This window comes from Furipterus horrens, unplaced genomic scaffold, assembly GCF_987537825.1.
Source record: "Furipterus horrens unplaced genomic scaffold, mFurHor1.1.pri manual_scaffold_7, whole genome shotgun sequence".
NCBI classification, from domain to species: domain Eukaryota; kingdom Metazoa; phylum Chordata; class Mammalia; order Chiroptera; family Furipteridae; genus Furipterus; species Furipterus horrens.
Genome location: NW_028327177.1, coordinates 142,148,299 through 142,163,702, shown reverse-complemented (window position 1 = coordinate 142,163,702; position 15,404 = coordinate 142,148,299).

Genomic DNA, 15,404 nt, shown 5'->3' with positions numbered 1-15,404 from the left:
GCCTCTCTGGTTGACCTGAAAAGACCCTCCGAAGGATATATTGCTACAATTAGAACTATTTGTAACTTGGAGACCCTTGACACAAAAGTTGCTCAGTTATAGTAACTAGCTGGTTTTGCATTTTCCCTCACAAGTTAAATTTAACCTAAGAAGCTACTTTCTCATACGGATTTGGGGTTAGAATGTACACATTCTTTATTTTTTTTAAGAAAGAAAAACAAAACAATACAAAGATTTTCCAATAGCAGCTTCTCACCCTACTTCTCAAACCAAGTGAAGTTCTCCTAAATCAGATTTCTAAATAATATTTTTGCACTTAACTATTACTTCCAAAGGTATAAAGTAATTCTCCAACAGAACCATGACATGATCATAAAAATGGTCATAGATATACCTATTAACGTGGCAAGATTTCAGAGAGTTTTTTGGATAAAATAGACAAGTATAAATACATACCAGGTATAATTTTTTGTATTAAATAGGTGTGCATTTTTCAGCGAGTTCCAGACACCATGAGATCCCACATAATCCCAATACCATCATCACACCTAATAACATTAATAATTCCACAGTTTTCCTTAATGCATAGTCTAGATTCAAACTTTTTCAGTTGCTAAAAAAGGTCTTTCATTAATTAATTCATTTTTTATTTCTTTCCACCCAGGATCCAATCAAAGGGCACATGTGGCATTGAGTAAGTTATGCTTGTTTTAGTCTCTTTTAACCTAGAGAGTCCTGCCTTTTTTTTTTTTTTTCTTTCTTTTTTTTTTGTCCTGGCATCAATGTATGGAAAGAGTCCAGGCCAATGGCCTTGTGGCGGGCGCCCCATTCTGCATTTGTTTGCTGGTCTGCTCCAACATTTCTGGCAAGTGCACTTCATATGTAACATTGTATCCTTCTTATAGGATCAGATCAGTGTGGAAACAGTGTCTGGGTGGTCTAGGCTTGCTGCCGGGCAGTTCGGTCACGTGGGTAACATGGGAGTTTGCCATATTTCTTCATTGCAAAGGTCCGTTTTCCACCTCAGAATTAGCGGGTCGTGTGTCGGGTGACTTTTAGGGTCCTATGCGCACCCTGTTCTCATCGATCTTTTGCCCAGGGTGTCTGGCCCCTAGTGGCCTCTGTCTGAAGAAACGGTTGTACTGGAAGCTGCGAGATGGTGCTTTTTCTCATTTTATTATTCTTTCCACATGGACCAGCTAAACTCTTCTGTAAAGAAGAGCTTCCTGTTTTTCTTTTGACAAACGTATTTCCTTTCAGTTCAAACACTAGGATAAGATAATAAGGCTTTTCCCAAGATGCTGGCTGCCAGAGCGGTTTAGGATGGTGGTCTCGCTGATGTGAGGCAGGAGTCGGTGGGCATCTGAGTTGGTAATACACCCCTGGTTCCGCACGGCTCACAGGAAAAGTGTGTGTAAGAAAGTAATAGTGTCCTTTGTTTGCTTACACGGTCCTAGCCAAGGTCAGCAGCAATCAGAGAGGGTGTAGTGTTCCCTCCCTTATGGTATAAAGCGATAGTGATGGCTTACTTTTCATGTTCTTCTGTAGCTATCCTGCTGGCTTCCAGACCTTAAATCATTGACAGTTTGTCCATGTTCCCTGCACGTGCAAGGTTACAGACCAGCAGCCTCTCCTAAACTCCAGACACGGGATAACAAATGCAGGGTCTCTCCATGTTCCTGCCGTCTCTCGGCCTCACAGGACACCGGAGCCCTGGGGCAGGAGAAACATCATGCTTTCTTCAGCTGTGCACCAAACTGGTCTCTCTCCTGCTCTTGTCCCAACAGCCCAGAACTCTTTATAAGTGATTTGTTTTCATGGGGGAAAAGAAGAGACAGGGCAGAGGGGGAGGTGTGGGCCCTTTTGCTGCGACCAGGTGGGGGAGTTTCTTGCTGATGGCGGTGGGCGTTGGAGCATGGGACACAGGCTGTAGCGCCCGGGGACCTGGGGCCGGGCTGAAAGAGAGGAGGGATGGAGCGAACAGAACGAACACAAACGTGGGCTTCAGAGCTGTGCACACTCCTGGGCTGGTGTGACTTACACGAGCAGATACACAGCACGCACACGTTGACATCGGGGAGGCTGCCGAGGGTAGAAGTCAAGGTCCGGGGTTCGGGAGTCGGAGAGTCCACGCCACCTGTGTGACTTAACCTCTCCGTGCCTGGTTTCCCATATGTCAAAAATGCTTCGTTAATAGGATTTGATGAGATAATGTCCACAGAGAGCTTAGAATTACGCCCGGCACATGGCACGTACCTGAGACATGCCGGTTATTATTATTCATTTTGGCATTAGGTCAGTAAGTTATCAGCAAAACAGGGCTCCCCTAATGGATTCCTAAAGTTTGACCAGACTGCTGACTTCACATCAGGGAAATCTGATAGAAAATAGGCAAATTCAAACGGTTTTCTCCTACAATGGCAAAGCGGGGACAAAGGGATGGAAGGGGGCGGGGGTGTTAGGTGACAGAGTCGCCGGAAGACTAGGGCTTAGAGCACAGAGGCCGCAGTTGGAGCCGCGGTTGCACCGCGTAGTCCCGGGGTCACGTCGGGAAATTACCCCATTTCTCTGAGCCCTCGGGTGCGTGCCTTCCAAAGCGGGATCAACAAGACGCCAAAGGCCGTCAAAACTCAGTAACACCGACGCGTGCGAAGGGCATGTGGTCTGGGCTCAGTACGGTCGGTCTCCCCAGTTGTTACTCTTGTTGCTGTTGCTGTGACAGCGTGTCCCGGGCGGCGCCCGTCTGCGATGCCGCGATGCGCTCCGGCTCACCATCGTGCCCCAGCGCCTGGCACCCAGCAGACACACGGGACACGTTTGTGGACTCAGTGCAGGCGCCTGAGGAAGGGAGGGCAGCCGGCCGACGGCCTCCCAGCTTAGCCCTTGCTTCGCAAAGGCGGAGCCTAAGGCGGCCCGCAGCCGGCCGGGGAGCCGGGGCTGAAACCCACCGCGTCCCCGACGCCCCGGCCTGGCCGCGCTCCTCTGTGCCAGCGGCCCTCGCCCCAACCCTGGTTCCCCGCCCCGTTTGCGGTTTATTTATTTAAGCGTTTACAGCTGTCTGGGGCCGGGGGTGGGGGCGCTGGAAGCAGGGTCAGGCCCGAGGTCGCGCTGTGTTTGTTTTCCTGTCCCCGTCTCTGCACGGGCAGTCACCACAGGGCTCCTCTATTTGTGCGGCGGAGGGCGAGGCCCGCGGGGCGAGGAAGGGCGCACGTAGTTCTGTTCAGGAAAGTGCCCTCCAGCCACTTGCCTGTGTCCCCACTGGCGGGGACCGTCGCTCCCAGGCTGAGTTTTCTGTGCAAACGCGAGCCACTGAAATAAAGACCACGTCGCGCCTTCAACCCCTGACCGCAAACACTGGCGTTTCTCTGCCCCGGATTTCTGAAATTCTTGGCTCGGGACGCCAGTCGCGGGGAGGAGGGACCCCAGCGGGTAAAAACTTCCCAGAGCAGAGATCCGAGCGCCTCCCCGTCCCCCGCCCTCGGCGACACCCGGATTCTAGCGAAGGAGGCCAGCGGAGGAGGAGGAGGGTCCCCGAAGCTGGGGGCGCCCTCCAGGGGCGGCCTTGGGTGGCGCACCCCGCGCCCCGCCAGGCTGGGCGAGGGCCCGGGTGCCGAGCCGGGACGCACCGCAGGACGCCGCGCCCCTCCCGCGAGTCTGTTTCGGGCCCGGCCCGCAGCCCAGGGGATTCTGGGACTTGCAGTCCGTCCCGGCGCCCCAGGGCCCCCGCACCCCGGCCTCGGACTACATTGCCCAGGGAGCGTCCCGGCCTATATAAGGCTCCAGGAGCCGCTTCCAAGTGCAGTAAGCATGTGGCTGCGCCGCTGAAGCGCTCCCTCCGGCTCGCTGGGGCGGGAGGCGAGGAGGCGGAGGAGGCGCAGGAGGCGCAGGAGGCGGAGGGCGGAGAGCGGAGAGCGGAGAGCGAAAGCCACGCCGGGCGGAGGTGTGGGTGTTCCGCTTCCATCCTAACGGAACGCGCGCTCTCTGGGCGAGCATGGGATTACCCAGCGGCCGCTGACCCCTCTCCTCGTCCTGCTCCCCTAGACCGGCGTGGCTCCCCGGGCACCAAGGTAGCGGCTGGGGCCGGGCAGAGGGCGCGGGCAGTTGGGCTGTCCCCGGGACGCACAAGTTTTTGCCCCGCTCCCTGGTTCTCGGTGGATTTGAAAGCGCTTGCAGGCATTTGTGGGTTCTTTAACTGAGGGCATTTTGGGGGGGGGGTTCACTTGAGGTTAAAAAAAAATTCTCGATCCGGGGACTGGCTTTCAGGGCTACCCGTTCTGGAATGGAATGGCAGTCCCCCAAGTTGGAAACTGTTGCAGCAGCTGCAGGAAATAGGGTTTGTTTGGGGGGGGGCGCTTGGTGGTTGTGGGGGTGTCGTATGTGAGTCCGCTCAGGGAAACCATCTTTCTCAAAATGTAACCCTCGCTGGAGCTGCACGGTTGGGAGAATCACGCGAGGGGAGGGTTTTGAAAAACGGAAGAGCGCCGGGGGAGCGTTGAGGGCTGAAGTGCGGACGAAGCTCGCGCCCCGCGGGGACGCGGGCTGGCGACGCGCGGCCTCCGCTGCGGGGAACAAGTGCTTTGGGAGCCACCAAACACTTCCCGTAGTCCCCGCCCCAGGCGCGGGCCGAGTGAGTGCGCGCCCAGCCTCACCTGGAAGGACGCACGCGGAGTTACCTGGACTCTGCGTCCACGGGACTCCACCAACCTGCCCGTCGGCTGGGGGGCGGGGCGGGGGGGGTCTCTCTCCAGGAAGGGGGATAAAGGAGGTGGAAGATGGGACTTTGGAGTATTTCTGTTAGGGCCCCACTTTGGTGGTCTCACACGCGGTCTTCTCTCTAAATCCTTAGGGGCCGACGACGGAGGCGCGGGACCCGCACCCCCAGCCGGGCTTGTTTTGGCAACAGCGCGCCTGACGAGGGTCAGGTGAGTGCGCAGGCCCGCGCTCGGGCCGGGGCCACGATGGGCTGCTGTCCGGAGCCTGTTTTAGGTCCTTTCTATGGAGTCAGGGAGACAGATGGGGGATAGAAAAGAAAAGGAAACTCCGAGGCTCGGTCTCCAGAACTTGTCCCTGCCTCTGGTGAGCCCGGCTGTTCCGGGGAGAGGAGGGGGCGCGGCCATGAAATGGAGCCGCGCAAGGGGTGCTCCCGGTGGACTGAGAGCCCAGCTGGCCCGGCAGTGTGGTGATGACTTAGATCCTGCAGGATGCAGTGCACGTCATCTGCCAAGATATGGAAGCGTCAACAGCTCCTCTCGTTCAGAAATAGTCCCTTTCTCGTTTCTTACTGTGAACATGTGTTTAATCAGAGTAGGTTGGATTGCAAGAAATGAAAGTGCCTGCTGACAAATAGAAAGAATTAGAACTTTAAAAAGGGAAGTTGGTGCTTGAAGCCTAAGACAGTAGGAGCATCCAGCCCTTGACCTGAGGCTTTCTGTCTGAATGGCAAGGACTCTGCTGGGTCCCTGTTGTCAGGTGCCTGCGTGGGATTTGAGCTGAGGGTTAGCTGTGATCTGTAAACACAAGAAGCCCTTTTTTTTTTTTCTTTCCCCAAAATGGTCAGACTGCACTTCCAGGAAGGGAGGTCCACGTATATCCCCATTGCTGCAGATTCAGCCGTCCGAAGTTTTTTTTCTTCTGAAATGGTCAGGAACAGGGTAAACAGCTGGGGAACAGGGTTGGGGGTGGGTCTTAGTAACTTCTTCAACCTTCTCAAATATTTAGCTGTTCCCTGGGCTACAATCTTTGTGCTTTTCTAATTAGAAAAGAAAAGCCAGACACTTCATTATGGTGGTTTAGTGCTTTTGTTTCCTGTTGATAAGATCCTCGGGAGAGGGGGTGGTTTGGAAGCATTTGGGTGTACGAGGTCTAGTTCCTTCTGGGAGTTCTAGGGGTTCACGGGGCCACGTGGGCACTCAAAAGGCCACAGAGTGGGGTCAGTTCTCCTCTTCGGAGCGAGCCACCGACCAGGGAAGACTGGCCCAAGAGTCTGCTCCATTTGGTTGCTAAAAAGGGTAATATCAACACATCAAGTCCTTGTACGCCAGGCCCGGGACCATCTATCACAGACGCCTGGGAGTCAGGTCCAGGTGGAGAAACTGATGTGCAGAGTGAAGTCACCTGCCCAGTAGCTCGTACACGTGGAAGCCAGGGTTAACCGCAGGTGGGGCTGGGCTGTGGCCGCGGATGCACCGGAGCTGGGGACTGTAGGGAGAAGTGGGAGCAATGATGAAATAAGTCTTGCTTGTGTGCTGCCAACGAGGAATGGACAGTCCTTACCCTGAGGTGAGGAGGAGCCGAGGTCACTGCAGGTGTGGGGACAGCAGAGTGTGGCTGTGGGAGGAGGTGTTCGTTTGTTTTGGAAGGCTGCACGCTGAGGCCCTGAGTGAGAGCAGGGGAAACCAAACACGGAAAACGCTGTCTGGGTTCAGCCTCAGGGGCGTCTCGCACCTGAAATCCATCTTTTTTTAGAAGTATGTTTTATTGATTATGCTGTTACAGTGGTCCCAATTTTCCCCCTTTGCTCCCCTCTGCCCAGTACCCCCCTTCCCTTCAGCAGCCCCCTCCTCTTAGTTCGTGTCCGTGGGTCGTGCATGTAAGTTCTTTGGCTTCACCCTTTCCTGTATTATTCTTAACTTCCCCCTGTCTATTTTGTACCAACAGATTATGCTTCTTAGTCCCTGCACCATTTCATCATTTCCCCCCTCCCCACTCCCAGCTGATAGCCCTCCAAACAATCCCCATACCTGTGAGTCTGTTCCTGTTCTGGTTGTTTGCTTAGTTTGTTTTTTAGATTCAGTTGTTGATAGTAGTGAGTTTATTGTTATTTTAATGTTCATAGTTTTGATCTTCTTTTTCTTAAGTCCCTTTGACATTTCGTATAATAATGGCTTGGTGATGATGAACTCCTTTAGCTTTACCTTGTCTGGAATGCACTTTATCTGCCCTTCCATTAAATGATAGCTTTGCTGGGTCCTTGCTTTTCATCGCTTTGAATACTTCTTGCCAGTCCCTTCTTGCCTGCAAAGTTTCTTTTGAGAAATCAACTGATAGTCTTATAAGAACCCTTTGTAGGTAACTCTCTGCTTTTCTCTTGCTGCTTTTAAGGTTCTCTCTTTATCTTTAATCTTTGGCATTTTAATTATGATATGTCTTGGTGTGGTCCTCCTTGGGTCTAGCTTGTTTGGGACTCTCTGTGCTTCCTGGACTTGTATGTCTATTTCCTTTGCCATATTAGGGAAGTTTTTTTTCATTATTTTTTTAAATAAGTTTTCAATTTCTTGCTGTTTCTCTTCTGGCACCCCTATGGTTTGGATGTTGGCACTTTTGGAGACGTCACAGAGTTGTCTTATTCTCTCGTTTTTTTTTTTTTTTAATTCTTGTTTCTTCATTCCATTCTGGTTGACTGTCTATTTCTATCTTATGTTCCAAATCATCAATTTGAAACCCAACTTCCTTCCCTTCACTGTTGGTTCCCGTGGATTTTTCTCCATTTCACTTAGTGTAGCCTTCACTTCTTCCCTTATGTGTTTGCCGTACTCAGTGAGTTCTCTGACCATCCTTACTACCAGTGTTTTGAACTCTGCATCTGATAAGCTGTCTCTCTCCATTTCGTTTAGTTCTTTTCTCTGGGTTTTCTGTTCTTTCAGTTGGGCCGTGTTTGTCTCCTCAGTCTGGCAGCCTCCCTGTGTGTGTTTCTGTGCATTAGGTAGAGCTGCTCTGACTCCCTGTCTTGGTGCACATATCATGTCGTATGGGTGGAGCCTTAGGTAATCGCCAGGGCGGGGCGACCTGCTTCGCCGCTTTGTGGCTCTTTGTGTGGGGGAGGGGCTGGAGAGGGGACGGCGCCACTGCCTGGCTGCTGCAGGCTTGCTTGGCACCCGCCCTTCTCCAGTCACTTCACCCGCTCCCCGTATGGGACTGGCGCCCCTCTAGCTGCTGCCCTGGTGGCGGTTCCCAGAGTGGGTGGGTTTGCGGACATTCTAGGACTACAGGTGCCCTCTGAGCAGACTCTGCTGAGAGGATGGCAGTTTCTTCCACTGCCCCCATGCCCACTGGTTTTCACAGCCAGAGGTCATGCGGCTTTATTTGCCTGGCCCTGGCACCGTGAGCTGTGTGGTCTGGCCTGGGACTGCTCCCTCCCAAGAGGTCCCTCCCACTTTTTATCCCCCACACGTGAATGTGGGACCACCTGCTACACCGGCCACGGCCATGTGCGTCCTCTCCACCCCGGCTCCGCCCCTCCTACCCGTCTGGATGAATGTGGCTTCTTTCGATCCTTGGTTGCTGAACTTCCATACAGTTCGATTTTCTGGCAGTTCTGGGTGTTTTTTGTTTTGGGGTTAGTTGTGATCCTTCCTCTGGTCGTGCAAGGAGGCGAAGCGTGTCTGCCTACACCTCCATCTTGGCCAAAACTGAAATCCATCTTGATCATCCTCGTCGAGGCTTCTGAGCAGGTTAAAGGGATCCGGCATTTCCCCAGCTGAGTAAAACGCACACGTTTAAATCCCGGCGCATCTGGACCGTGGGATGCTGAGATCTTCTGTGCCATTCCGTTCGCTTCGCAGGCAGTTGTGCAAAAGCCTTTGTCTTCCCCTCCTCCTTCTGCATGTGCATCGAAAGTACAGTCCACTCTGAATAATTCAAATCAGAACAGGTTACCCCGTCGAGATTTCCTCACCGGGCAGGGAACCTTGGTCACGCCCAGAAGGAATCACCCCTGGCCTCCAGTGAGAGCCCCGGGGAAGCTGTTGCGGGGGACGGGGGGTTGCCCATCTCATCGAGGTCGTGCCTTCTGGAGGGAAGTGGCGTCTTTTCCATCGGAGCGCGATGAGCAGAAGCCGCGGGTGACACGGGCCACATCTGTTGCCTTTTTCCTCCAAGTATTTTCAAGGGGGGAAACCAGAGTGTGAAAGTGAGCCTGGAGAGAGGAAGGAAACGGCCGGTCCGATGGCTTCCAGAGGAAAAGAAGCGCGTGGTTTTCTCGCAGATTTAAAATGATCTCATGGAAACTGATTTCTTTAAAAGCAGCTCCTAAAAAAAATAAGCCAATGTGTAACAACAAAGGCCTAATATGAACAACAGGAAAAAAAACAAAAGCAAAAAAAGGAAAGCAGGCCTGGAGTTAGGTTTCTAGGTCAGGCTGTCCTTGGGTCCAGTGGTGAAGGCGTCTTCACAAGGCCAGCGTCCCATCTTGTTTGCTGTCGGCTTCATCTTCTAAAAGGAAGCACATTGTGCTCGCGGGCTCTTTAGTGACAAAGCGCACGCACTTGCCGAGCAAACTTCTGTTCCCAGTGTTTGCACGGCTCTTGGATGACGTCCATTAAGGCCTGACGTCAGTGACGTGACTAACCTAATTTCTGTTGTTCCTCCTGATTGTCATTGTGTCTGTGATTCCGAGGTTAATGAGGATGAGCTGGAAAAAAACCCCGACCCGTCACCCATGAGGGCACGTCAGAGGGAGCCCTGTCCCGGTTCTTGTCTCCGCAGGGTGTGATGGAAGGCATTGGGTGTGATGAATCTAGTCAAGAAATTCGAATACCCGCCCGAGCTGTTACCAATCCGAGGCTTTATTCCTCCGCTTCTCCTCTGAGCCTCTTCTTCGCGCTGGGCTGCGTCCCCAGGGCCGGGGCTGCGGCTCTCCTGGCCATGGGGGAGGCGTCCGCGTGAAGAAGCAGGTGGCGTGGTGTAACAGGTCACAAATGCCGTGGGGGAACATAAAGCAGACTGAGCGGGACAGAAGATAAGTGTTGGCAAGGGTGTGGAGAGATCGGAGCCCCTGGGCACCGTTGGGGGGAATGTGGGATGGTGGCGCTGCTGCGGAGGACAGTCTGGGGGTGGGGGCGGGGGGGTCCTCCGAAAAGTAACCCTAGAATTACCAGGTGATCCAGCAATTCCACTCCTAGGTGGATGCCCAAAGGAATTGAAAGCAGGGACTCCAGCAGTCCTATCTGTAGCAGCATTTAGTCACTAGAGCCCCACGTGGGAGCGGTCCCAGCCTCCACTGACAGGCGAGCAGGTGAACACACGTAGCGCATCCATCCGTACAGCGGGACGTCAGCCTCAGTGGGATGTCAGCCTTAAAAAGGAAGGAGCTTCTGGCACATGTCACACCGGGGTGGGTCTTGAGGACACCGTGCTCGACAAAATAAGCCCGTTACAAAGGGACAAGTAGTGTATAATTTCAGTTCTGTGAGTACCTAGGACGATGAGATCCGTGGAGGCAAAGAGAGGCCGCGGCTGTTGCGGGTGGGACGGGGGGATGCGGAATTGCTGTTGTGGGTAGAGAGTTCCGTTTGGGGAAGGTGAGAAAGGGCTGGAAATGGACAGTGCGATGGTTGTCCAACAATATAAGTTAATTCACGCCACTGAATCCTAGACTTAGAAATGGTTAAAACGGTGAATTTTGTGTTCTGTGTGTAATGTTACCTCTAAAAACAAGTGACAGCAAAAATGCAGGGGAGGGGACAAAGCAGGACTAAGTGGGGATAGACAACCAGGGGGGCTCTTTATAATTTTATTTATTTTTAATCCTTGCCCAAGAACACATGCATAGATTTTAGAGAGGAAGGGAGAGCGGGCACGAGAAAGAAACATCAATTACTTGTCTCCTGTACCCTCCCTGACCAGGAACCGAACCGGTGACCGTTCGGTGCACAGGACGATGCTCCGACCAATCAGGCCACGCCAGGCAGGGAACATCTTTAACATGGTGCGTTTGAGCAGGGAGCTGAAGGAGTGAGTGGTTAGTCACGTAGGCACCTGGGTAAAGGGATGCTCCAAAGGGTGCAGGTGTGACCCACTGGGGAAGGCCAAGGAGGCCAGGGTGGCTGCCCCGGGGGAAGACTGCTGTCATTCAGACGGGAGACGGGGTCAAGGTCAGAGTATGCAGGTTTCCCCAAGTAAGCAGAGGTTTACGTCCCCGCGGACTTCTAAACGCTTACAGAATGCTCAGTGTGGCACCACCGTCACCAAACTACGCCGTCCTTTCTGAAGAGGTCAGTGAGGACGTCAAGATCACGTACCAGACTGGAACTTGATGGGGGGGTCAAGCCCAGATTTCTAGACTGTCTAGTTGAACACATGACCTACCTGGGACTGTAACTCACTGCCGTGGGAAAGGAACCCTCTTTGTAAGTAGGTTCACCTGCGGTTGGTTTGGACCACACGTTCTGAGAACCTCATGATATTCCTGTGGGCTTATCTCCACAAACCTCTGTGTCCTGCAGTCTGTCCAGTCTCGGAGGAGCTACACAAGGAGGACTCACTCTGCTCTTTAGCATCACCCTTGAGGGATGTGAAGTTCAAGATCAATGATTCTTTCCGATAAGTGATGTGGACTTCCTCACGTGTACACTGATAACAGATGTGCGCTTTGTCACTTGTTGCATGAAATGTACCCACTCAGTTACAGTAACACATTAGGAAACAAAGAGGAGCAACAAGATAAAACTAGTCCCTGCCCAACCCCCCTCCACCCCGTTCAGCATTAGGGTTTCAGACTTTCTCCCTGCGTATATACATATAGAAGTTGTGTGTGTATTGACACTTAATAAAAAGCAGCTCCTGTAGCACTTCCTCTCTGGTACCCTGCCTTTGACTCTGTATCCTGGGCATTTTTCCCGTTAATAAGTAGACATCTCTAAAGGGGGTGCTGTACCTTTGGTGGGATTTTATTGTATTTGAGTGATGACGTGGATGGAGCCACTCTGGTAAAATAAGTATGTCAGTCCCGGAATCTGGTTTTTCTGTTTCGTTTTGTTTTTTGTTTTTTGTTTTCCTTAAGAAAACCAAATGGAAGATAAAGCACTATTCACATGTTAGCTATCTTATTACAGGGATGAAGCCTAGTGGTCACTCCCTTAAATATAGAATTTCTCCCTTGTTCTTCAGAGTAACCGAACGCCATGAGGTCAGGAGGGTCAGGTACACTCCTCTGCCTATTTGCACTCACGAGGAAAACCTGCCCACAGGAACTTGGAACATCTGGGACGTGGAGGTCCTAGCGTGCACGCGGGGGCCCTCCTGACTCATCGCTGCCCTGCACGTTGGTGGCTCAGGGCTGGTCTTGGGTCCTTTGTGCCCTCGACTCTCCTCCCGCCGTGGGTGACCTGGCAACACATCTCAGACATACTAGTCCATCTGTATTGTGGCCTGCATCTCTAGTGTTGGGAGTCTTTCCTAAAAAACATAGCACTGTTCTCCATCTCAAGAAAAAAACAAACAAACCTCCAGTTGGAAAGGAATCAGCCCTGTGTTCTCACTCCCTTGATATGTATACTTAAAACTACGTATAATATTTATACGCATTTAACAGTTCGAATTAGGATTCAGAGGAGGTTGATAACACTACCAATGTGTCTTAATGACTGTGCTTCCTGTTACACCTTTTTCCTCCCCAAGACAGTTTTTGTTGCTGTTCTGCTCATCGAAGAAATTGGGTGATGTATTTTCCCGCAGTTTGGGTTTTGCTGACTGTCCCGTGTGGTGTTGGTGAACACTGTCCTCTGTCCCCTGTGCTTGCTGTGATTTGGTAGTTAGATGGAGAGGCGGAGGCTTGATCCGAGGCTGTTTTTTGTCCAGGTCTATTCTGTGAACCTCACTGGGGGCGTGTCTCATACGGGATATGTCTGAAAATGTCTTCGTGTGAAATTAGTAGCCATGGGTGCTCATTGCCTCAATCCATTAGTTCTCTCGTGCTTGTAAAACTCTACTTTTTCCTTCTTCATGTCTTAGCTGGAATAGTTTATATAAATAAGTTTTCTCCCCTTAGTGTTTGGTTCACTGGGATGTAGTTCATGTAGGACTGACAGGATCCATACTTGCATCTCTCTCTGCACTTAATTAGTTTTTAAAACTAAGGAGTTGATGCTCTAGCATGACCTCTGGGAATGGTTCTCAGCTGGGGGATATTGGGCCATATCTGGGGGCATTTTTGGTTGTCACATCTGGAGACAGGGTGCTAATGGCATCCAGTGGTGAGAGGCCAGGTCTGCAGTTCACTGCATGGCCCACCCTCCCCACCCCCAAGTCATCCAAAATGTTGTCACGCCATAGTTGAGAAGCCCTACACCCAGATGACCAATGGATACTTTTTTTGGTTAGTATTATTAGAGACTCATGGATTTAAACATATTTTACATATTTTATATCCTTTGTGTAATTATCCCTGTTGATGTTCAAATCATCCATCTTTGTTCAACAAGAGAGAGGCTGTTAAAGTTGGTTCAAGAGGCATGACCCTGGTCGTCCTCGGCAGCTTCCTTGCTCTTGTGTGACGGAAGGCCCCAGGTTCCTCTCGACTTCCTGTCCCAGACCTCTGCCCAGCCGTTTCTCCAGGGTCCCCTCATTCTTCTGAGAGGGAACTGCTTTTTAGAGACCTCTGCTCAGGGCCAGGCAGCTGCTCTCGTCCTCCTCATCGAGGTCAGAAAACAGAAATTGAAGTGAAGAACTCTTACAAGCTGGACAGTTTTAATGAAAGCTTTTCCGATAGGTGACGGGGAGACATCCTTCCCGGTTTAGGGTTTCTGCACCTTCCCTGGAACCTAAGTGGGGCCTCAGTTTCAGCTGCAGTTCACTGGGGCGGAGACAGAGAGCACCCCCAGGTCCGTGGGAAGTCCCTCTCGTTCTACACCCAGGATTTTCAAACTGCGTGGCAACCCAGTGCGAGGGCGTGATCTCAGAGGAGTGGGCCTCCGCCTGTGGACTTTTTTAATGAAGGAGATCAGAATAGACAATGCCGAAGTATATTGCTTCCATTCTTAAAAAGAAATGCACATCGCAACAAACTTCCTTGTTCATTCTCTGTGTGTGGAGCGCGCACACACACTGAACACTGGGTACTAAGTTTCCTCCTGTGGGTAACAGACCAAAGCTTAAGAAACATTGTCCTATGTCTTTGTTACTCTGTGGCCACCACACGGGCATCACTGGCTTCCGGGAGGGCCCTGTTAGCAGTGCAGGCTGTCAGGCCCGCCCCAGACCCGCTGCCTCAGAACCTGCCTTTTTAGCGCGACCCCCAGGGGTTCGTACCCCCGGGGGTGTCCGAGAGGACCTGTGCTGGAGGATGCCGGCCTCTGTGCCTTCTCCCTGCACCTCTGGGGTCTGGTTACCTCGTCATTCGCGGCTGGCGCTCACCTGTGCAGGCTGACCTTTGCCCCCCCGCCCCCCAGCAGCCCTGTCCTCTCCAGGGAAGTGAAAAGTGAGGTTCCATCACCGACCTGCGGGGGCAGGGTGCTCTCTCCAGCGTGCGTGCCTTGGAGACTCTGTTACTGGCCGTTCAGAGAGAGGGAGAAAGAGACCGAAAGCCACCACGACGCAGGGCCGTGACGTCTCGGACGTAAACCTGCCGTTAGACACTTTGAGGAAGGTATGTTTTCTAATGTTTTATGACCCGCTGAGTCGGCAGAACTTCTGGGCTGCTTTGTACAGCGTTCCTCCTCAGCAAGTGACGGATGTAAGAGAAAATACCACTTGTCTCAAGTTCCTCGGCGCCTGTTTGCGTTTCAGGGGGGCTTTATCTAGGAAGAGGGTTTGTTTTGCAAAAACAGCTTAAAAGCGTCCTGTGCACATGGTTCTGATCAGAAAAAGCTGATCAACACCCGGACTTGGGGCCGTTCGTTTCTGTGCCCGCGCTCATGTTCCGCGCATGCGCCCTTCCACGTGACGTCCCCAGCCCCTCTGCCCACCTGGCCAAACCCTCCCAGCCCAGCCCAAAGGCTTCCTCTTCTGGGAGGCCTGGCCTGGTCCGTGGAAGTCTTTAGCGACACTTTGTATCTGTTTTCCTGGGAGACCTTTTTGATTTCATAGTGGCAGGAGCACCTGACACATTGTAAGGGCTCACAGCACATTGGTCAACTGGGGTCACTTAGTGTTTCATGGCCTTCGAAGGCCGCAGGCTGCTGCTCAGGCGAATCGAATCGGTTGCCTCCTTCCCCTGATTAGCTGCTTCTTGAATTGGCGTACGGCCTTGGAAAGCCCCTTTCGCTGGGGAGGGCCCAGTGGGGACCGCGGGGACACGTGTGAGGCAGTCCCTTCTGAGGCAGTCCCTTCTGACCGCTGTTGGGACTGGGCTGGGGAGCCTGACCGTTGGCCAAGGCGGAGTGGAGGTGGGATTAGGTCGTGAGACAAGGTTGCTCTCCGGTTGTGACCTCCCGGCCCCGCCCGACTGCAGGGTGGGGGCTCCAGACAGCATCCTGGCCTCTTGGGTGCAGGTAAAACAAGACACCTGTGTGTGGGTCCCCTCTTCTGCAGAGCGGGGTGGAAAGGCCGGCTCCGGGTTGTTGCTGCTGGGCTGTACAATAACAAGCGCTTGCAGAGGGTCGGGGAGCAAACGGCGAGCCCTGGTCCTACAGCAGCGGTTCCCAAGCTGCGGGGTGATCCCACCCCCTGCGGGGCCACTGGGCCACGTC